Genomic DNA, 22,960 nt, shown 5'->3' on the forward strand with positions numbered 1-22,960 from the left:
CGTAAAACGCCGACACTCTCTTGAAAAAGTACAGTAAGCAGAACGGTTTTCCTGTTTTCCCCAAACAGTTGTTCTTTGTTCGGTTTTAATCTGAAATTAAACCTGCTGCACGGCCTCCACAGGAGGTCAGCCGGCAACAGTAGCCAACAATAACTGACGCCGATAAGAGGGACATAAAACCGCCTGTGAGAGAGACATGAACCCGCCTGCATGAAGCATAAAAGAAACTATGAGCCGGACCCATAACAAAGGAACTTGTTGACCAACGGATTTTGCTACGGCTACAAAATAGTCCTTGGGTAAACAGGGTTCACCCTTTTTTTGAAACCAAAACTCGTGCTAAGAGCTGCCTTTGATGAATATTAATTGTGCAAGCTGGGCCCTCCCGTGGCGGGCTTTATTGCTCCTGCAACTCAGTGTCCACTCTCTGCTTCTAGCAACAGTCACAGACCTGCTGGTGCACACGTCCTGCAGTGTTGATGCTGTGAGTGGTGATGTCATGAGTGATGTCATTTGTTGCACCTCCATGATGTCAAGTGTGAGTTCAAGCGCAGCACGTTATGGGGAGCTATGGTTTGAAGGTAATCGTAAACGGCAATAGTTAATGCTTTTTTTTTTAGGTTTTATGGACTCCAACCATAACGTTTCTTTTAATACCACTTTTTCACCGAATATGCATGGTAGGTTAGCATTTGAGATCAGTGGAGAACTTTAACATCCTTTAGTGAGGCTTTTCAGTAAATTTTGTAATGTTGGACTTTGACTGGATCATGCCTTGCAGAAAGGAGGACCCGTCCAAGATGGAAAGTGACCAGTAACCACAGCTACCGGGCAGACGCATCGCCTTTAAATATTCATTCTCAACAGCGCCCACTATACTCGCGGGCTAAGTACTTACCAGATAGTATCAAATACGGGTGCATGGCATGGCTGAAGTGCTTGGAGAACCCCCAGGTAATGGCTGTTCAGCAGACTCAACTGCTTACAACCCTGTGGTCCTGGGTTCTTTTAGAAAATCATGTATTTCTGAGGAGAGGGGCCCAGTCGAAGCTTATAGCAGAGCTAGACAACTGGTTCAACCATCTCCCGCCGACCTTGGAGCAGAGAAGGGTATCTCAGACCATCCAGGAGCACAACGGAGGAGGTCCCAAGCCTCTTCATTGGTTCATACTGCATAATGCATGCACCACGCACCTCTGAGACCTGGAGCCAAAGCCTGAAACGAGCTCCCAGTCAACATCAGACGCTCCCCTACACTCTGCACCCCTTCAGGAAGAGCCTGTCTCTTCGGCTGAACCAGAGGTGCACCTTCTCCGCACAGAACCTTGAGACCCTCATGGGTGAGTAGCGCGCATTAACTCCTTCGGTGCTCATGACGAGCCAGGCTCGCCTTGAGTCACAATGGAACTGTGCTCATGACGAGCTGGGCTCGTCATAATGGCTCCAAGCCGCACACGCGCAATTGATTATCCGCCTGTGCGGGCGGATTAATCAGTGGGCGGGGTCGTGACAAGCCCAGTTTATCATGAGCACAGCTCCACTGTGACTCATGATGAGCTGGGCTCGTCACGAGCACCGCGGCGCCGCGCTCACCCCCCTCCCCTGCCCCCCCCGCACCGTGGGGGAATTACCCCCGCAGCGTAGGGATTAACCCACTCATTGATTGATTTTCAATCACAATCAACCACCCACATGGGCTAACACAGGGAGTTGATTCTTCTCTATATTTCCTGCCTTGTGCCCTGATTCAAGGCGGGAACCATGGAAATTAATTGTAGAGCTGGGTTTATTCATGGATAGGAGGGCGCCATCAACGTGCATTCCTTCGAAGCAGGCTGTGGTCCTGGGACTAAGCCAAAAGACAGTAGGCACCATTTCTTAAATAAGTACAAAACATTTCTGCAGGTTGTAAGCCTTTTCTTGGAAAATTATCTGCCTTCTCCCTCTTCGTCCCTATAAGTGAACGTGTACATCTTTTTTATGAGGTGGCTGGTGTTACGAGACATGTTTCAGAATTTAATACCCGTATAAAGGGAATGGTTCCTTCCATCTCACTTGTATATATTAGGGCTTAAACCATCTTAGGGCCAGGAAGGGTCTGGTATATTTATACTTGTTCAGCATCCGGGCCGAGCAGACTCAGCATTAGATTGGTTACAAAGAGAGGATCCCTCAGCCCGTGTGGTATATATAAAATTTAGTGCACAATAAACAGTTATTGTTTCTACCTTTCTCAGGAAAAAATAGCGTCCTTTTGTTTATGTTTTGTGATTTGGAAAAGCCAGGAGCTGGTATTTAAAAAAAGTTAATGTAAAATTATTGTTACTCTTAATAACATGGCCAGCGTACCTCGGTTTCCTCACATTTTCCTTTAGGATTACTTAAAACATTTCTAAAATAATTGTGAGGTAATTTATTATGGCATTTGATGTTGTAAAATTTTGTTTCAAAGAGGAAAATAAGAGATTTTCATATATTTTCTGATTTTTTTCCAACAGGCTGCAACACAAAAATAATTGCCATGCGAGTAGAACACTGGTCAGGTGGCAACCCCAGAGCGGCGCTTCAGATACAAAAATAGAGTAAGGCATTACTGCTTTACTAATTATTTTTATTTACTTTCAGAGACACTTCGTTTGCATAGCAAATTATATGCTGGCTCCACAAGTCGCATTAATGTAGCTGTGGTCATACTTCACATGGAGGCAGAGCCAGGCTATTTCTTTGCATCCAAGGGGCATATTTACAAGGGCTTTATCTCCGCTTTTTTGGCTTAAAAAGCCAAAAAAGCAGAGATAAAACTATCGCCCTATTTACAAGAGGGTGCTAACATGCATAATCGCATGTTAGCACCCTTTTTCCCCAACGCCTCCCTTTGCATCTCTAATGAGATGCAAAGTGGGCGTCACTGGGTGCACCCCGGATGGACAACCTTGCAAATATCGCTGATGTTCACATCGCGATATTTACAAGGTTGCCCCAGCATTTTAGCACACGTTAGTTTTTGGAGAAAACTGCTTTTTTCTCCAAAAGCTAACGTCTGCTAAAATGTAGACTTACCTATCCCTAACATTGGGGTGGATTATGCTGATACGACCCTGTGGGTCGTATCAGCAAGGTTAACCTCGCTATCTCTGGAATTTCCATCACCCTGGAGTAACGCGTTGTTAATAACGCGCTACCAGGGTGATCAATTCCAGAGATAGCCTGCGATAATAAAATTATCGCTAACTACGGCCAGCGATAATTATTGCTGGCCGTTCATAATATGCCCCCTAGTTCTTTTAATTTCAGTTCATGACTGGAACAAATTTCTCTCAGCTAACACTATGGATATCTTGCAGAGTCTATGGTTTATCAGTCTTCCTCCAAAGCACGTGAAATGGGCCCTCTACTAGCAACATGGCGGAATCCCCACACAGCAACGTGCCAGCTCATAAAAAGAGTGCGTTTACTGCAATGAAATGCAGCACGTGTGAAAGGAAGGCAAAACACAGATGAGCAAGTTACTTTACTAGGAGGATTTTGACAGTATACGTTTCAAAGGCTGGGGGTCCTCAGCCTTTGTGGGTATAAGGCAAACATCAATGTACCCGTTTTAGTTGGGAGGAATCCAGTCAGCTTTAGAGGCGAAGGTACAGCGTCCCATCCGGCTGCAGCTTAGAGCGTAGATCCCCCTACCCACCACTTGTCTTGAGAAAGACCCGCCGTGACCACTGATTGGGGCACTACAGGGTCGAAACGTCGACGGTTGTTTAGGTCCAGCATCACCAGGATTCCATCAAGATAAATAGGGATCCTTGGCTATAAATCAGTAGCTGGCCGCTAAAATATGTGTATATATTTGTATATATGTAAATGAGTCCACTGTATATATCTTGCACCTTTGAGCACTTCGCACAAATGTCACTGAATTGCACTACAACACACATCCAGACAGTCCTTTGATGTATTGTATGAAACCATTGAATGACGTAATTCAGATAAAGAAGAAGCAATACAACTACTTGATCGTATTACGTATTTGTTAAAGCATTGTTTTCTGTTAGTTGTGTATTTCAGATAGCCTTCACCCGAGAGTGCATTAATAGCAATATCAAAGCAATTTTCTCTTACCCAACAGAACCACCTATTTCTTTAACCACTCTGTAACAAGGTTTCACTGATTGACACTTGGCCCTGGGCACTTCAAGGCTTAACCGCATCAGCGCTAGCGGTTTTCCCGCTGTGCGCTGACTTTTTAAAAATACCCGTTACATGACGAGCTGAGCTCGTCATGAACGTGCGAGCGGTGCAATTCATGACTGAAGCACCCAGATCCAAGGCAATCCACGAGCACCCCCTTTGTCATGAGGGGGAGGGCCATGAGGCACTTTTTCCAGGCTGATGCGGCCAGGCCCAAAGGGCTGTGAAATGCTCAGCCTGGCAATGTTGAGTTCAGGCAGCCAGGAGCCTGCACATTTAGTGCATGGCTAGCTTCTGGCTGCCTTACCTGAACAAGAATAGTGTCAGTCAGACTGACCTTTGCTCAGCCTGACAGACATTCTTCTTGCTGGGAAAAAGGCGGGGTACATGGCCCCTCAGCACATATGGACAGGCCACTGCTGCATAGAAGAACATCGCAAGGTGGTGGGTCTGTGAACTGGTTGAGAACAGAAAGTCCTGCAGGACCGAGCGGCAAATAGTGCTTTGATAACGTACGTTCTGACACCTATGTAACCACCTGACAAATATCCTTGACAGGCTCTTTGCTTGCCAATGCAATGGTAGCAGCTTTGGCTCGGGTGGATTGAGACTGCAGGTCTTTTGGAGGCTGCTTGTCAGCCGATGTGTAGCAGACCTTAGTTCAAAGAACAATCCATAGAGAGATGGTCCATATCTGTTCAGCTTTGCCTTTCTTTGACCCAGAAAAGCTTACAAAGAGCTGATCGTCCACTCAATGTTTTTTGGTACAATCTATGTAAAAGCTGAGTGCCTTTTTGGGATCCAAACAGTGAAATCTCTCTTCCCCTATTGAGGGATGAGTCAGAGCAAAGTATGCTGGAAATGTGAACCTGCCCACAGAAAAAAGTGTTACCACTTTCAGGAGAAAGGTAGCTCGAGTCCTCAACACCAGCTTGTCTAGGAAGTACATTGTATAAGACTGCTGGACACACGCCAAGCTGACGTAATGAGGTCAGAAAGATTGTTTTAGGGTCCAAAGATGTGGTGGACAAATGGGTATACGTTCAAAATGGGTACGCATTGAAAAAGTCCTACTGTGGCATCACAAAGGGCTTCAGTGGAAATAAGTGTTACAAACCTTTCAAAAATCTCATCCAAGGGGTGATTTTAAAAAAAGTGGTCTGATCCAGCATCAACAGAAAATCCCAAAGGGCTGACAAATAACCCTTAACAGTGCCCAATGCAGTCCTTGCTGGACCGGAGACAACACAAATAGTAATACGTCAGACAGCTTGGCTTGTAGCAGGTCTATCTGGCGGGTGCCACACCAGGCCACAATTTCATCACAATGTCCGGCGTACAGTGCCTTGTAGAGTGGCACTGAGCCATCAAGATGACATCAATACCTCAAGAGGAAGGTCAAATGAAATCAACTGCCGCTGCTCAATCTCCATGCATGGAGGTACAGATTGTGCAGGCTTGCATGCAGCATCCTGCTCTTCTATTGTAAAAGAAGATCCTCTGGAAACAACATCTTTATTAGGGGACAGATGCTCACATCCAGGAGTTCTGGGTATCTTGATCTCCTGTCCTAGTCTGGTGCCACTAAGATTACTAGGACTCGGTCAGTCATGATATTCTACAGAACTCAAGCCAGGAAGCGTAGAGGTGGGAAGGCATACAGGAGTTCTGAGCTCCACTTAAGATGGAACGTGTCTGAGACAGATCTCTTAGGAACGCCACTGAGTAAAAGCACTGACATTGCACATTCTCGACAGTGGCAAAAAGATCGAGCAAGGGTTTTCCCCATTGCTGGAAGACACTCTGTGCCACCAGTGGCAGCTTCTGCGCCAGGGCGGAGGAGCGTCGCCCCACTGCTTTTTAGCAGTGAAGTTAAGGAAAAATATGATAATTTTATTATGTCCTGATGTCTGGCTTTGCGGCGAGGCTGCTCTCAGGAGAGAAGCAGGGGGAGTGGTGAGCACACTGTAAGTGTGCATGAATGTTTGGCCGGCAGCCTCGGGCTGGCCAAACATTCATGCGCACTTTGCATGTTCTCCAGGCAGGCTGCATTACAGTCTACGTGGAGAACATGCACAGGCTCCCAGTTAGCATCTGAGCGCCAAACAACTACGCTCAGACCAATCACAATGCTGCATTGCGAGGAGAGACGTGGTGAGGAAGCGGCGAGAATGTAAGTTCTTTTCTTTTTTTATTTATTTACACTCGCTTCCCTCGCGTCACCCCTCCCACAACCGATCCGTGCCGGCCGCCGCTGTGTGCCACCTAACGGTTTAACTGCCATTCATGATCCTCTAAGCATCAGTGGCTAACTTTGTCCTCCATGGCATTTAGAGACCCTCTCAGATGGTTCACAGCCAGAGAACGTCCCTAGCGGTCCAGAACCATAAACCCCACCTAGCTCTGCGTGTTGCAGTACCACATAGAGGTAGTGTTGTCTATGAGCACCTGTACCAGCCATGCTTTGATGGTGGGCAGAAAGGCCTTCAACACTAAGTGAATTACCTGCTACCCCAACAGATTGAGGTGGAGTCAGGCTTCAGCTGGAAACCAGAGTCCTCTGATCTCCACCTCTCCCGATGTCCTTTCCAGAAGTGATGCATCGGTCACCACAATCAATCCTTGGTGGAGTGGGAGAGGGGTTTGCTACTGAGCTGATCACAGTCTAGCAGTCACACTGTAGATCTTTTGCAGTCTCCCCCTAAATCTGGGTACAATCTGACAGCTTCCTCTTGTGCTTCACTCACAGGGAATCCCACTGAAGATCCTGTATGTCCCATGTAGTATGTTTCACCTGCAGGAGGCCAACAGTTCCATTTGCTTCAGAGTCACCTGTACTTAATTCCATGGTAGAGGCTGAAATATCAGGATTATAGCCTGAATGTCCTGGACTCTCAGCTCCAAGTAGAAGGCACAAAACTGTACTGTATTGAGAATGGCTCTGATGAATGGAAGTGTATGTGAAGGAGTCAGGTACAATTTTGGAAAGTTGATAGTGAACACCAACAATGTTAGGAGGTTCGCGGTTGCCTGGAGGTGGTCTACCACTGGATTGGGTGAGCCCACCTTTAACAGCCAGTTGTTGAGGTAGGGAAAGACTGAAAATCCTGACCTCCGAAAGTGTGCTGCAACCACCGTCATCACTTTCATGAACACCTGAGAGGCACTGGTGAGCCAAAAAAAAGCACTGTGAATCAGAGGTTGCTCTTATGGGCCTACAGAACAGGAATATGGAAACTAACATCCTGAAAGTCCAACACTACTATCCAGACTTTGGGGTCTAGGGCAGCCATGACCTGAGCTAGCTTCAGCATCTTTAATTTGTCCTTTTCCGGGAAGGTGTTGAGAGAGCAAACATCTAAAATAGGACCCAGGCATCCATGCTACTTCAGCCTGAGGATGTAGCAGGATGACACCTAGTACCCACTTCTGAGGCCGCAACCCTCTCTCTGGCCCATTTGGCCAAAGGCCCTGCACTTCAAGCTGCAAAATGGACATATGGTCCTCTGTCAGCTACCCTGATGGAGGTGGAATGTGTGGCAGAATAGAAAGGAAAGGGAGGGTGTAGCTGCGGTGAACAATTTGGAGGACCCACTTCTCTGAAATTATGAATTGCCACTCGTGGAGAAATGTTGTATCCTGCCTCCAATAGGGTGGCTTTGTGTCTTAAAGGACACACTAAAGTAATTTTGTGGTTGTGGTTGTGGTTGCTGGTGTGGCGGGAACTGAGCTGCACCTTTTCCCTGATGCCCTGGGCATTGTCTCTGGGAGCCATGGCCTCAGCCACAAAAGCTTGTTTTGCCGGCGGCTGGGTCCTCATAAAAGGCAAAACTGTTGATGGACAAACCCAAGCAACTTGCTTTGACCACACTCTCTCTAAATCATTCCAGGGCTGAGTCTGCTTTTTCACCAAAAAGACAAGCGCCATAGAAAGGCATATTCATTAAGGAAAGATGGATGTCCCCATAGAAGCCATCAGACCCTATCCAGGCATTAGGCCAAGCACCACAATTGAGCCAATTGTCTGATCTAAGCAATCGGTCATGTCCAAGCCTGAGCAGATCACCAACTTTGCCGCATCTTGTCCATCCTTGGTTGTTTGGTTTAAAGACGCCTGTACATTGTCTGGAACTACTGACAGGGTTTGGCTCGCCATGTCTCACAATGTATGGCTGTAGTGACCTAGGAGCCATCTGGCATTGACACAATGCAGGGCAAGGCTGGCAGAAGAAAACAAGGGCTTGCCAAAAGTCTCTAGTCTTTTGGATTCACGGTCCGACGGAGTGTAGGAAAGGCAGTATGTTTCACTTTCTGGTGGACACCTGAACCACCAAACTCTCCGATGTGGCCCTGGAATCATGTTCCAACCACAGGCACCACAAGCATACATTGTGAGAATCTGACACAGACGTCTGCTTGCAACAGTCCCTTCAGGGTTTTGGGAGGTGGCGCATTCCCAAGCACACTGGAAAAAAATTATTTGGAGAAAAAAAGTCTCATCAAAAAATAAAGGAGTATCTGCAGATCCTTTTATGAAGGTGTGGAAAGAAAGGAACTGATGCCAGCGCCCATGGGTGGCACTAATATGCAGCTCCGCTCATCACTTCCAGAGCAGAATGTATTCAGTGCGGAGCCGCATGACCCCACCTACTGGCATACAGGAGTACTGCTTTTAAGTTTCTGGACCCAGGCTAATGCATGGTGAATATTCACAAGGTGAGGAATAGGCAGTTAGAAGTATCCACCAAAAGTCTTTTTACAAACGTCATTGGCAGTGGAAGTGACATCACGCATGCTTTAATCCAGTAGTGCCCCACAACGTTTTGAACGGATGCAACACGTAGGCTGGAATTGAACAGCACCTAGTACATGTACCTTCAAAACCTCTACCTAGATTATAGTTTTACAGCCTGTGGCTAGGCTGCTCCAAATTTAGCTGGTTGCTCTCCATTTTATTTGAGTGGTATTGAGCAGAAAAAATTGCCATTTTTACTGCAAGACCTCTCTATTGTGATTGATGTTACAACACTTTCCCCTCAGTTGTTTAATATAGGCCTTAGCTAACCTGGGTTTTACAAGGTATACATATGCAGACAATAAACAACTTCTGCGATGCTTAGACAATAAATTGATTCCGATGAGGCTTTCCAACTTCTCATGTGTTTTGTTTGGAGTGGATGAGAAGTAATCGACTAAAGGTAAATGCTGAGAAAACTGAAGCCTTTGTTATTAATGGAGAATCAGACCTTTGGCGTTAGTCTTATTGGCCAAGTAAAAGGGGTTATCCACAAACACCCTCTAAAGTGGTAAAGGGCCTTAAAGTGAGGATTCGCAGTTCCTGATCTCTTTCCAAGCAAGTATCTTCAGTTGTTTCCTCTTGCTTTTCTATTTCAGAATTTTGGGAAAATTGCTTACCATGCAGAAAATGGTAAGAAAGCTGCAGCCACTGCGATCATTGACTTTTGATTAGACTAAGCAAATTTGCTTATCCGGCCACACTTTAGAAAAGACTCCAAGTACTTCAAAATGCTGCTGCAATGATGTTAAAGGCCTCCATATTACCAAATACACGTCCTCTGCTTCAAAGACTGCAGTGACTTCAAAACAAACAGGAGATCCAGTTTAACTTCCTCTGCATTATGTAAAATGTCATTCTCTTGTCACTTGAATAGATATATGTCAAGCTGTACTCTACTCTTTTCTTCTGACAATGTTCTGAATTTCACACATTTAGAGTTGGTGGGTGTATTTTTTCTGTTTCTGCCCCATGACCTTGGAACCTGCTTCCATCCAATCTTTGGACAGAACTGAATGCCTGATTTATGTTTTGTGCCGCTCGCAGCTGTTAGCCTGATCCGTGTCCTTGACTCTGTTTCCTTGGTCGTTTGGGAGCTGACCCTTGGAGGGGCTGGGCACCTGCTTGGAATCGTTGCTGTTTGCCACACAGGGGGCGGGACTGCGAGACCCAGGGTTCCGCGCACGACTAACGCAGCGCACCTGGTGTCTCTTCCCGCCCCCTGCTCCTCCCTGCATCACCGCCTACAAACAGCTCGCGGCCCCCGCTTCGCGGGAGCCGCTCGCAGCTGTTAGCCTGATCCGTGTCCTTGACTCTGTTTCCTTGCTCGTTTGGAAGCTGACCCTTGGAGGGGCTGGGCACCTGCTTGGAATCGTTGCTGTTTGCCACACAGGGGCCGGGACTGCGAGACCCAGGGTTCCGCGCACGACCAACGCAGCGCACCTGGTGTCTCTTCCCGCCCCCTACTCCTCCTATGTAACCACACCCCCAACGCATAGCGGGACGCGAGCGGGACGCCGGACGAAGCCCGGACAAAGGGCGGACAGTCTGAGACAGTCCGAGACTGACCGTGACTGGACTGGGCCAGGACTCCTTTCCGTTGCATTTGCTGTTTCTTTGCGGTAATTTTGGCCGTAAGATTTTCTTTTTCCCTTTTTTTCATTTTTTTATTGGTTTTCCCTTGAGTATTGCTGGTGTTGTGTTGCCTTGTCAATTGTTATTGTTTTAGCGCTGTTGGAAGTTCTTTGCACCATTGTAGTACTAATTCACCTAGCAAGCACAACATGTCTAAACAGAAGTCTTCCTCTGCTACCAATACCATAGATTACTACCTCGTGCAGGTAGTCAGTACAATTAATAGGTCTAGAAGATTATCCTTGGGTTTAAGTTCGACTCCCATAATCCCCATCGAGACCTCCCTACTAGAATCGAACCAGGTTGAAGTACCAATACAGGTACATTGTAGTGACTTGCTCGATAATGTATTTACCCAGGATGATAACCCTAACCAAACCACTGCCACTAACTTGATAAATGATTCCCTAGAACAATCTACTATGACCCTAGAAAAATCACCCCCACCCACTGCTGTGTCTGTTCCAATAACTAGACCAGTTAGAAATTGTAGAAAGAGTCTAAACAAACATGGTGGGCTGCATTCTAGTAGGAAAAGGATCGTTCCCCCTCCTAAATCTATGCCCGAAAAAGACACAATAGGGGAAGTTGGTGAGAAGATGTCCTTGGAGGAGGACCTAACGAAAACACTTGTGAATATGATTGATGCCAAGTTTAAAAATATTATTAAACCCCTGATGGATAAAATTGATTATTTGACAGAAGAGGTTTCTAGGCTTGGGGGTATCATAAGTCAATCAGTGGGACTAGAGGGTAATACAACAACTTCAGCTTCCAGTAGAATCGATCCAATGGCAAGGGCACCAGGTGTAGGGATAGAAAGTAGGGAAAAAACGGTCCCAACACATCAAATTCCCCAAAATCCTCCTCACCGTGTATCTAATAATGACCAGGGAATTAATATCGAAGCCCAACCATCGATACATACTAACACGGACATTGAGAAAGGGCCGGTCCAACTTGTAGTAGAGGCCTCTCCGCTAGTTTTGGTTTTGGCCAATGTCCCTCCCCTAAAACCTGGCCAAGCAGAATCTACAGCTTCTCTGATTAGTAAGGCCTTCCATTGGTTATCCAACAATATGGTGATATCCCCTTGGGGCAAACAACAATTAGCAGAAGAAATCACTATGGCAAGAAGAGTGGTATGGATAGGGAATGGTGCTAAAAAATTCATAGGTGACTGTGTAGTACTACATTTCCTGAACCCAGAAGTACTTCCTGAGGTTCTGAGAAACCTCCTTCCACCGCAACGTAGGAGCACAGACATTGTTCCATTAACTTTGGACTTCTTCTATCATAGCAGTAAATTAGGGAATCCGAGCATCCTGAAAACGAAGTGGAACTTGGTGTCGCATAAGCCGGGTAGGACCCCCCAACCTAGTGTATGGGAAATTAATCTAGAAAACCGATTTGGGGCATTATCCAATCTGAATGAATGTGATTGACTCAAACTAGCTGATAGAATAGTGCAAAATAAGTCAGTGGAGTTAACTAACAAGGATACCCCCGTAGAGGAAGAGTACAACCTTACACCTGCCGCCTCCTTGGTTCCGGGAACTATGCTAGAGGGAGTATCTACTTTAAGTAGTGAAAATATGAATAGACCTCTGAAGTCCCAACTAGATCCTTTGATAGTGGAAACGACTCCCAACCTAACTGTACTCATGCCTGAATCTTCATCTCACAATAATATTCATCTAGATACAGGAATGGGGTGGGGAGACAATCTCTATGGATCCCCCTCCACAAATTTTATCTGAGACAGGGATAGTGGGTATAGAAGAATCAGGGTTGACCCTTCTTTCCTGGAACATTGCAGGAATATCCAACAAGTTGTCATCTCCTGAATGGTGTTTGTTTATCGACCAATTCGATATCTTATTGTTCCAGGAAACATGGTCCGTGATTCCAACACTTCGTCAAGGGTACCTCAATTTTTATATTCCAGCGACAAAAAATCCCAAGGGACGCCCACTAGGGGGACTAATAATTTGGGTTCGCCAAAATTTATGTTGTAGTATTCACCAAAGGAACTCCCACTAGTTGACATGTTGCCAATTAACCTTACTTGGACTAATGGGCATGGGATGGTCATATTCAATATCTATGCCAGGGGAATATTGGGCGGTAAAACATCGGAAGTAATAACTGCTCTGGACCACGAGCTTGAAGCTCTTCCAATACATTTACCTTTTATTGTAGGCGGCGATGTCAATACCACTTTTGAACCGCTTGGCCAAGAAGACCACATTTTAACAGATGAAGAAGACAGTAAATGGGGTATTCCACAGCTGGAACTTCCGGTAGTCAATAGATGGACAGAGGCGGCTGTTCAATTGAAGGCTTTATGCCTAGCAAGAGGAATTAGAGCAGCAAATGGAAGAACTCCCTCTGACAGACAGGGGAACAAAACATTTAATAATGGCAGGTTCTCCAGTCGAATAGATTATATTTTAGTGGATGTCAGATTATGGGATAGTCTGATAGACATGGCAGTTAAAACTCGAATAGAGAGTGATCATAATCCTCTCTGTATGGCCCTTAAAGTAAACGTAGGATTAAGGAAATCTAACTTAGGAAAAGGTAAAACCACTCTAGACATAGTATCCTCGAACAACCAGCGCCACATTAAATGGGGAAGACTGATGGAGAATACGGAGAGATTAGAGGACCTAAAAAAAGCAGTGTTGGAAGAGGTTGCTGAGTTAAATTCACATGCCAGCAAGGAAAATTTTCCTGAAATTATGCTAGACGCATATTCGACCTTCTTTACAAAGCTCCAGGGGTTTTTCAAGAAGGAGATCAAAACAGGACATGCCCAGAATAAAAAGCCCACACAAGGATGGTATGATAAGACCTGTAGAGAAGCCCGTGAGAACCTTAGTTTAGAACTTAGGAAAAAGAATATTCTAGGGGTGAGAAAGGCAAGGGACAACTATAGGATGGCACAAAAAGAAGCTAAGAAAAAGTGGGATGAGGCCCATTGGCTTGACTTGAAATCTGCATGCGATACTAAGAACCAGAGACAATTTTGGGCCCTGGTTAAATGGGAGAGAGGAGGGGTGGCTGAACCCCCACAAAATAATGTTGCCCAAAATCAATGGGTAGATTTCTTCAGACCCAATACGCCTCTGTGCCATTTATAGGGGAATGTACCTTACCCCCTACAATCTTCTACCAACATCAGCTATTTACCATAAAAGAGGTCAGTATGGCACTGGACTGCGTAACCAGGGGCTGTGCCCCAGGAATGGATGCCATACCAGCGGATGTGTTTTTAAGCGACCGCCCATCCTGGTGCCAGTACTTTGTGTGGCTAGCGAACTCTATAGCCAGAGGTGCACCCATACCCGCTTCCTGGATGGGTGCTGAAATAATCCCGGTTTTTAAAAAGGGAGATAAATCATTGCCCAGTAATTACAGACCTATCAGTCTCATTGACTCCGCTCAAAAAATAATAGGTCGGAGGAGGAGCCAAGATGGCGATCGAGATGGCTGCATAAACGATCGGCTCCGTGAGCCCTCCCGCCCCGCACATATATCCTGGCACTTATCCGGTGCAATTATTGCATATCTAAGTAGGCGAAGGACACAGTTTACTTACCGTCTGCTCCAGGTGCTTCTCCGTGCGGTAGACCCGAAGAAATGCCCCGATTGTTTGGCGGCCTTCACTGTGCCGAGACCGGGATCTTGAGTGGGAGGAGTATCCGGCCGTGACTGCAACAACAGCGGCCTCTGGCTGCGGAGGGGAGTCGGTCGGAGGGAATTTGAGATCTGCCGGCCAACGACGACAGTGCCGACCTCCTCCGAATAGTGGATTGCTCTGCGGGAAGTGCGGTACCTCAGGACCGGAGGGAAACCACGATATTCGACCCCCCCTCAGTGTGATGCTAGGACATTAACAGCTTCTCCCAGGACTGACGGGTGCCTCCCGGGGAGCGGCAGAGAATTTGTTTAGCCCTTTGGTGACCCTCCGTTGAGATGCCTGCTTTAATTTTTGGGGTCCGCCTGTGAATCCTGTTGCATCCTGGTGTGGGGCCCGATCCTGAGGTGAGATAGAGAAGGAGGAGGCCGTAACGGCTAAGATGGCGGATGGCACCCCTATCCGCCCCCTCCACCCGGACAGAGAAACCGCTGTACAAGAGAGTCCCGGGGGCTGGCATCATGAGAACGGGCCCACGCCCAGAGATGTCCTGGCTGCATTAACAACCCTGCACATGACCCTGATCCGGGAGGCCCGGGAACTGGGAAGACGGATGGCCGCCATTGTTGTTCCGCCGTTCCATGTAGGCTTGGTTCCTTCCTGTGTAGGCTCCGATCTGCCTGCCTCTATGTCACTGGCGTATGCCTCCGCTACGTTTAAATCTGTGGAGTCACGGATAGCCTTGGTTCATGAGACTGCTGTGGATACACCTGTTGCACAGGTGATTGACTCATTGGGGCCCTTGTCTGCTTGGCGAGTGACGGAACGGCGCCGGTCCGTGTTTTGGGCAGCCCTGGCGGTGTTTCAGCGCTTGCCGCATCGAGTGATTCCTTTTCCATGGCTGGCGAAACTGTGTTCGGACTGGAGGTTGTTATCGGTGTTGGTATTGATACAGGCAGATTTCCGCCATGCGTCTTTGGCGGGGTACTGGTGGCTGACGCCCGATGGAGCGACGACACTTCCCGATTCTCCTGGAACATTTGAACCCCTCATGCTACTTTGTATGCCGCTTGATAGCGAAATGTACATTGGTACTATGGATAGAAGAGGCCAGGGGTTTGACAGTGATTTAAGGGACACTCAGCGGGGATATCATTGATTGTGCTATACATGATTACTTTTTTTTCGTAGTCCTTCTACCATTGCTGTCTGACGCTTATTGCAGGCGATGTGGGGGGGGCCGGGTGGCCGGGTCGATGGTCCTCCTCCACCATTTTTTCTCTTTTCTTCTCTATATTTCGGGTTTCTTAATTAGGGCGACGGGCACGCTGCTGGGGGGGGGGGGTAGGCCGTAACCTTCTGCAGGGGTGCAGGGTGGGGGGTAGGGGGATGGGATTGTTAATTTGTCCTTTCTTTGTCTTTATGGCCCTTTGTCTTTCTCTTTTCGATGTCATCATCTTTTATGTTTCCTACAATGTGTTGCGCTTGGGGATGGGGCATAGTTTGCACCGCACTGTATGTGTTTTTATGACTATCCTGACCCAAAGGCCCTATCCCCCATTACTTCGAATATATTTACACTGCTGGCGGGTTTTCTGCTTTTTGTTTGCTATCGTAGGAGCATGTATGACTGTACGGCATTGATTTTATTTTATATCTCTTCGTTGTTAAATGGACCTTCTTAGATCCTTGTTCTCATAGTCTAAGTTTACACATGTGTTCTATCCTGGACGCTCTTCAGACCTTGATTTCCGTGCCACTGTCTTTTTCTATAATGTATTGCTCTATTTCTGACTTGCTTAGCGGCGGGCCGGCCTGACTGGTTGTAGGTCCATGTCTGTATTTCCTTGCTGAAACAATAAAGGTCCTTTAAAAAAAAATAATAATAATAATAGGTCGTTTAATACAAAATAAATTACAAACCTGGATTGATGAAAACAATATTTTATCCCCCTATCAAGCCGGTTTTCGCCCTTGCACAAGCTCAGTTGGCCAGGTTTTCTTTTTTATAGCCTTGTAGTGGAGGAATGTGTTGCTCACCAATGGTACCCTCTACGCTGTGTTTGTAGACTTAAAATCGGCTTTTGACCTAGAACCCTGCTCCAAACTTTGGGGGGTACTTGCTGCAGCTGGTTTGTCTCCGGAACTATTGACGTTACTCGTCCGCTTACATGAGAGCAATTATGCGAGAATCAGATGGGGTGCTCAGGGCGAGGTGACCGACACTTTCCCTGTCGAGCGAGGGGTACGGCAGGGGTGTGTCTTGGCACCGACACTATTCTCTATTTACATCAATGGGATAGTAGATCATCTAAGCCGTTCCCCCACTGATGCACCGTTATTGGCTGGGGCTCGTGTACCTGTTCTCATGTTTGCGGATGATACGCTCATAGTTTCCCGTACACCAAGTGGGCTCCAGAAGGCGGTTATTGCCTTTGGAGAGTTCTGTAAAGCTCACGGACTTGAGATAAACACCTCTAAGACTAAGTTCATGTGCTTAAACCAGCGGAAAACTTTTAAGGGTTCTATAAACTTTGATGGCATTCCATTGGAACAGGTCGAAGCTTTCACATATCTGGGAATAAACCTCCAAAATAATCTGAGCTGGAAAAAACATACTGATATGGCTGTGTTAAAGTTTCATCAAATGGCAGGCATAGTGGCTCACAAACATAAAACATCATTGACCAAGCCTATTACTCCTGCACTAGAAATGTATAGTATGAAGGCAGTTAGTGCTTCTTTATACGGTGCGGAACTATGGGGTTTCTCCAACCTAAAGCAACTAACATCGGCGGAAAATAGCTTTTTTCGCCGCTTGGTTGGGGTTCCCCAAAGTACTCCTACCATAGCACTGGCCTATGAATTGGGCAGGAAAAGTATTAAGGATCTGGCCCGGCTGCGTCCGTTGCTATACTGGAGACGGTTAATGACTACGCCAGAACTTGTGCACTTTGCAAATGCCCTAAAAGATATCATAAGGGCTGATTGTTTTCATTCGATCGTGTGGCTAAAGGAAATAAGAGGATTGCTTAGTAAGCTGAAACTTGATCACCTATGGAACTCTCCTAATATTGAAGATTTCCCATCAAAGGCCATGCTAAAGCATATGTATTGGGAAATGGTATGGTTGTCTACCCAATGTATAGGTTCTAATACAAACTTAACAGCACCTTATCTGAATATTAAACCTGTATCCTTCTGTGAACTTTATTGGGACATTATTGAAAAACCACTTGACAGAAAACTGTATTTCCAATTTAGGATTGGGACGCTTCCCATAAAGGCGTTTACTTGCAAATGGTCGACTAACATAGACGATAAATGTCCTTTTTGTAAAGATCGGAAAGAGGATATAGCTCATGTACTGTTTGTCTGCCCTTTATATGTTAACCCACGACGTAAATGGATTAAACCAGTGTGCCTGAATTTAGGTACACGCAGGTGCACAGAGGCATTAAGAATATTGGAATCAGACTGTACACCCCATCTGGCGATTGCTATTGCAAAATTCCTAGGCTGGTCATGGATCATACGTACTCGCACTTTACAGTAGCAATTATGTTTTAATGTAGCTAATTTCGTAAACAACAGTATTGTGTTTAATCAATTTCTTAAATGATGTCTTTTTAACTTTGTCTTAGTATTTATTGTATTGTGTAAGTAGGGATGTAAAATTGCTTTTATGACTGTTGTCGAATAAAGCTTTGAAATTTGAATTTGTTTTGGAAGGTTGAATAATCTCTGTTGGTCTGGCAGAGGTCTTAACATCTGCTAGGCTGAGACCCCTCTACCTGTCAAATTTAGAAACTACAGCCAAGTCGTCGGACATTTCTAAAGCATTGGCACAAACCACTGACAATGCTATTTAAAGTTTGGTTCACAACTCTGTCAACATTATGGAGCCGTCCATCAAACATTTCTTTCTTTCAAAAATAAAAACCCGATGAGGAGACTGATTATAACTCAATCCCGATGAGGAGACTGATTTTAACTCAGAGAGATGGGTGTCCAGTCTGCTAAACAGGGCGAGAAGATCAAGAGAATGGAGAGGTGTGAGAGGTAGGTCTGTGAGGAGGAGGTGTCTGGGTTGCGCATGGGTTGGTTAGGGTAAGTACAGAGAGGATGTGAGAGAACCGGTTCAGACTCGATGCAGAGTAGAGTGTGTTGGATTAATCGGCCTTGTAGGTTAAGGGGAGAGTTGTGAGAGGTAAGTTAGGGCGGAGTGATTCAGAGGAAGATTCTGACTTTGGGGTGGAGTGGGGTGGAGGATGGAGGAGAGGGTGGGGTTGGAGTAGGAGTGATGTGGGAATGAGGGGGGTAAAAGAGAGGGCAGTTAGTTGTCAGCGCGTTGACAATTAGGTGTTTAGATTCGTCATCAGTAGAGAAGTTAAGGGGAGGTTCGCGATGAAGGGGTAGGGAAGGGAGGAAGTAAGGAGGTTAGAGAAGTCAGGTGAGGGGAGAGCGAAGAAGGGAGGATGGCCTGGAGAGATAGGATTAGGAGAGGAGGGAGTGTACGATGGGAGGAGTGGGAGAGTTTGAGATCACTGAATTTATAGTCAGAGTGCTAGAAGGTCGTCTGAGAACTGCATCTTACGGTTGTATGATAGAAACACTCGTGCGTTTACCACGCATGCCTTTATAATACGGGCAATACAACAAACGTATCATTACCACACGTTCCTCTACCATGCAAGTCATTACAACGACTCGGCTAAGGGAAGTGCTGGACTTTGGAATAGGATAATTTAGTATTCCAACTCCAGTCTGTGCAACAGTAGGGAAAGTGTTGGACTTCAAATCCATCACCAGTCCAACAAAGCATCCTAAAGCAAGTCATTGTAACAACTTGTGTGGTAAAGGAACATGTGGTTACAATGCATTTGTTGTATTGCCTGCGTTGTAAAGGCACTGCATGCTTCCGTCTGGGTGGCAAAGGCTGTTTCCCTCATCTTACTGTTGTTGAAGATGGCGATGGAGAATTTGCCAATGGGAGGATGGGAAATGGGATACCAAGGGGCAGATTTACAAGCCCCTTGCGCCACCTCTGCGTCATTTTTCCCATGTTAAAAATGACGCAAAAGTGGCGCAAGGGGCTTGTAAATCTGCCCCCAAGTTTTTTTTCGTGAGGTGTTTTCTCACTGCGCCACACCTCTCCCCATTGGAGCTACCCCACTGTTTGCTTCCTGTTCCTGCTGCTGCCCTATTCATGACCCTGGGAGCGTAGTAAGGGCAGTGCCAGAGGTACCAAATGCATACCAGTAATTAACCTCACTGAGGGGAGGCCCTATACCGTTTCACCGCAGCAGCAGGAACCCTTGGGGGTGCCGGCACCCCCAGGTAAGTCATGAAAATGGGCCTTGCCTCCATGTTTGAACAGTAGAAAACAACCATAATGTAAGTGCTGAGGGCCAGCCTACGTCTCTGGGCCCGGTGCTACTGCACCTGCTGCACAGACAGCCACACCAAAGGCGGGAGCTGCCAAGAACACTGGACTATTAAGCGAGACGAGCACGTGAGCCGGGCAGAGGTGTTTTCGAAGAGCTAGCCCTGCCCTGTGCTATACATGTCATATTTTCTGACTGTGAGTTTCCAAAACCGGCCATGGCCAAGGTCAGGGTGACCTTCTATTACTGTACAATGATTCCTTTGAAAAGAAACGTGATCCAGGAGACAACCTTCGCTGAAATTAAAACGAAACAGGACCGCACAAAAGACTTCTTGTGTGAGCTGGCCAACAAGGTCAGGGGTTCGCGCAGCCGCCGCGGAAAGCAGGACAGAATGTGCCGGGCTGGTGCGAATCCAGAGGTGATCCAGGCTCGCGCTGGCTCCCGTGGAGAGGGATGTTGACTAGGGGGGAGGGGGAGGGCGATGCTGCGGCAAGGCATAACTAGACACCGCGGGGCCTCATTTATGAGGCTGAGCGCCACTTTTACGCCGCCGGTGCGTCACTTTTTGTGACGCAGCAGCGTAAAAAATGTGCTTTGTTGCACCATATTTACAAAGTGACGCATCTAGGTAGATGCGTCACTTTGTAAACCCCTGCGCTACATTATACCTGCGCCTGACGCAAAAAAAGGTCATAGAAGTGACGCAGTGAAATCTATAAGATTTCACTGCTCCACTTCTAGGACGCAAATGCGTCAATTTCTTACGCCTGCCTCACAGCAGGCGTAAGACTGACGCAGGCCCGACACATTGCTGGAGTTGCGTCACTTTTGTGACACACTCCAGCAATGCGTCACTTTTGCGCCATACAGATACGTCAGAAATACTGACGTATCTGTAACTCTTTGCGCCATGATGCGTCATACTGTAAATATGACGCATCATTGGTGTCGCAAGGAGGGCGCAATGAAAAGTGAGGCATAGCAGTTTTCACGCAGCGGTGCGTCACTTTTCATAAATGAGGCCCCGCGTGCGATACAGCCAATAGTAGGGCGCGTGAATACCCAGAGAGAATGAAAAGTGGCCCCTTTGCAGGGGGCGATGGGGCGACAACAATTTCCCTTCCACTAGGGTACCAATGCATCTGTGCACCAGGCGCGATTTTGGTGCATTATATTTACATCTCCAGCTAAGAATGATACTATGATCTGCGCTCATGCCAGGCCTGAGGCTGTTACGCCAGAAATGCTGTGATGTCATGGAAGTGAGGAGGCAGATTTACAAGCCCCTTGCGTCACTTTTAAAAGGGGCAAAGTGACGCAAAAGTAGCGCAAGGGACTTGTAAATCTGCCTCCTCGAGGTTTCTCGGCACCTGTCAGGAACTTGGGAGCTCGAGCAAAGGTGGTGGGGGAGGTTTAGTGGAGTAAGGGGGCCCCCTCATATCTCACAAATATTCATTGTCATTGCGCCTTCTCCGCCCTCCCGCCACACCGCAGGTGGGCATGCCAGGGCCCTGGTGGGGAGGGTTGTCTTGTCTGCCAAGTGGTAGTTGGAGTAAACTAAACATTCCCCATGCGAGTGATTTCGAGGTCACTTTGTAAGACTGGTGATGCGGCTGGGATAACACACAGCACAATGATGTTACAGTGGGCGTGATTGACACTTCCCCTGCTTTAGGGTCCTCATCATAAGGTTACTTTAGTTTCCTCCAGTTACTGTTCCTCTTTCTTGTGGGGTGAAAGGTGCTTTGGGGAGTGTGAATACGATGTGTAGTTGTGTTGGTAGGTTGTAGTGTGTTGTTTTGTGTCTGTGATAGGAGAGAGTCTTTTGTCACTGTGGATGCCCTGTACACAGAAGAGATTGGATGTAAATTATGTTCTGTTATACTTACCATAGGGTGTGTAGTCATTGTGTATAGGGAGAGGTGTGTTATACTCTCGTGTGCTGTCACTGGCTGCTGCTCGCTGTGCTCTGATGTCCTGGAATGGGGTGAACTGGTATCCAGATGTCAGCAGCTGGGCAACTGGCAGCTGGAGAAGCTGCTGTGGGTGGGTACCAGCTCTTGAAAGGGCAAATTGTGCCAACTGGTCACTTAAATAGTTGAGCATCATTTGTACAACTACTGAAGAAACCCCTTCCCTTTTATTAAGGGAACCTGGGAAATAGCCCTTCCTATCACAAAACCTGGTGCTCAAGAGTGAAGGCTTGAAGTGTGTTTAATATGAAAGTGTGATTGTTTCTCGTGGCGGGGGGAGTGACATGATATGGGACTGGGAAGTCATTAGAAGTACGAGAAGTGGCATGTTATGGCCTTTGTATCAATTCTATTATTGATTTACTTTCATGCGGGGCCACTGGAATTATGCAGCAGGGGAGAACCAAATTATGCAGTAAGTTTCACTAAATGATGGGGCAAGATCAGGCAAATTATGAAGCATAATGCAGAATGCTTTTCGATAGTATCACTTAATTATGTTATCATGTTTTGTACACTGCATTATGGCTGGAAAACTAATTCATCTCATTAGGCCCAGTTAAACAACCAAATGCAGAAATAAGCAACTGAAAGATGACCAGTAAACCTTTGCAAAGGGCCCTCCTGTGCGTGTGAACACCTTTCGCTATGTTTATTGTAACTTGTGATTCGTTTGAGAAAGAAACAACATTTCTTTTGTTAAGAACATACAGATTATGCAGCACATGACGGATTATGTGTTAAATCCATAATTGTGCGAAAAAAGCCCCAGCCATAGAATCGCATAATTCCAGTGGCCCTGACTTTCTGTATTACAAGTACAAGCTCGTTGTAATGTGTTCCGGTGTCGTCATGGCATTTCTGGCTCCAGATCCCATATCTGTTGATAGTTGGAGATTCGAGTCCAACATGGTGGAACATCCTCTGCTGGGCTCTTCTTAGTTATATAACTACATCTACAAATTACTGACTTATACTCTGCAACCATTGACAACTCCATGCATCAGTCAGGAAAAGTTAAGATACTTGTATAGTTAGGTTGACGTGACATGGATCTCTTATTAGAGCCAGTCTCAGCAGTACACATATTAGAGGGGTACTAATAACACAAACCCTATCTCAGGCGCTCCACCTTGGGATTTGGGGTGGGGGTCCCTGCTGATGTGTACCCCTCACGGCAAGAGACGAGCTGGGCTTTCAGTATTTTCTATCCGTGGGAGTTCAGTGCCAGAATAGGAGCGAGAAAGGAATAAACAACTGGAACGGGAAAAGCCTCACACTGCGATTACAGTAGAACACAGACGACCCCCCAGATGAAATGTACTCTCATGATAGAGGA

This window comes from Lissotriton helveticus, chromosome 9, assembly GCF_964261635.1.
Source record: "Lissotriton helveticus chromosome 9, aLisHel1.1, whole genome shotgun sequence".
Lineage (NCBI taxonomy): Eukaryota > Metazoa > Chordata > Amphibia > Caudata > Salamandridae > Lissotriton > Lissotriton helveticus.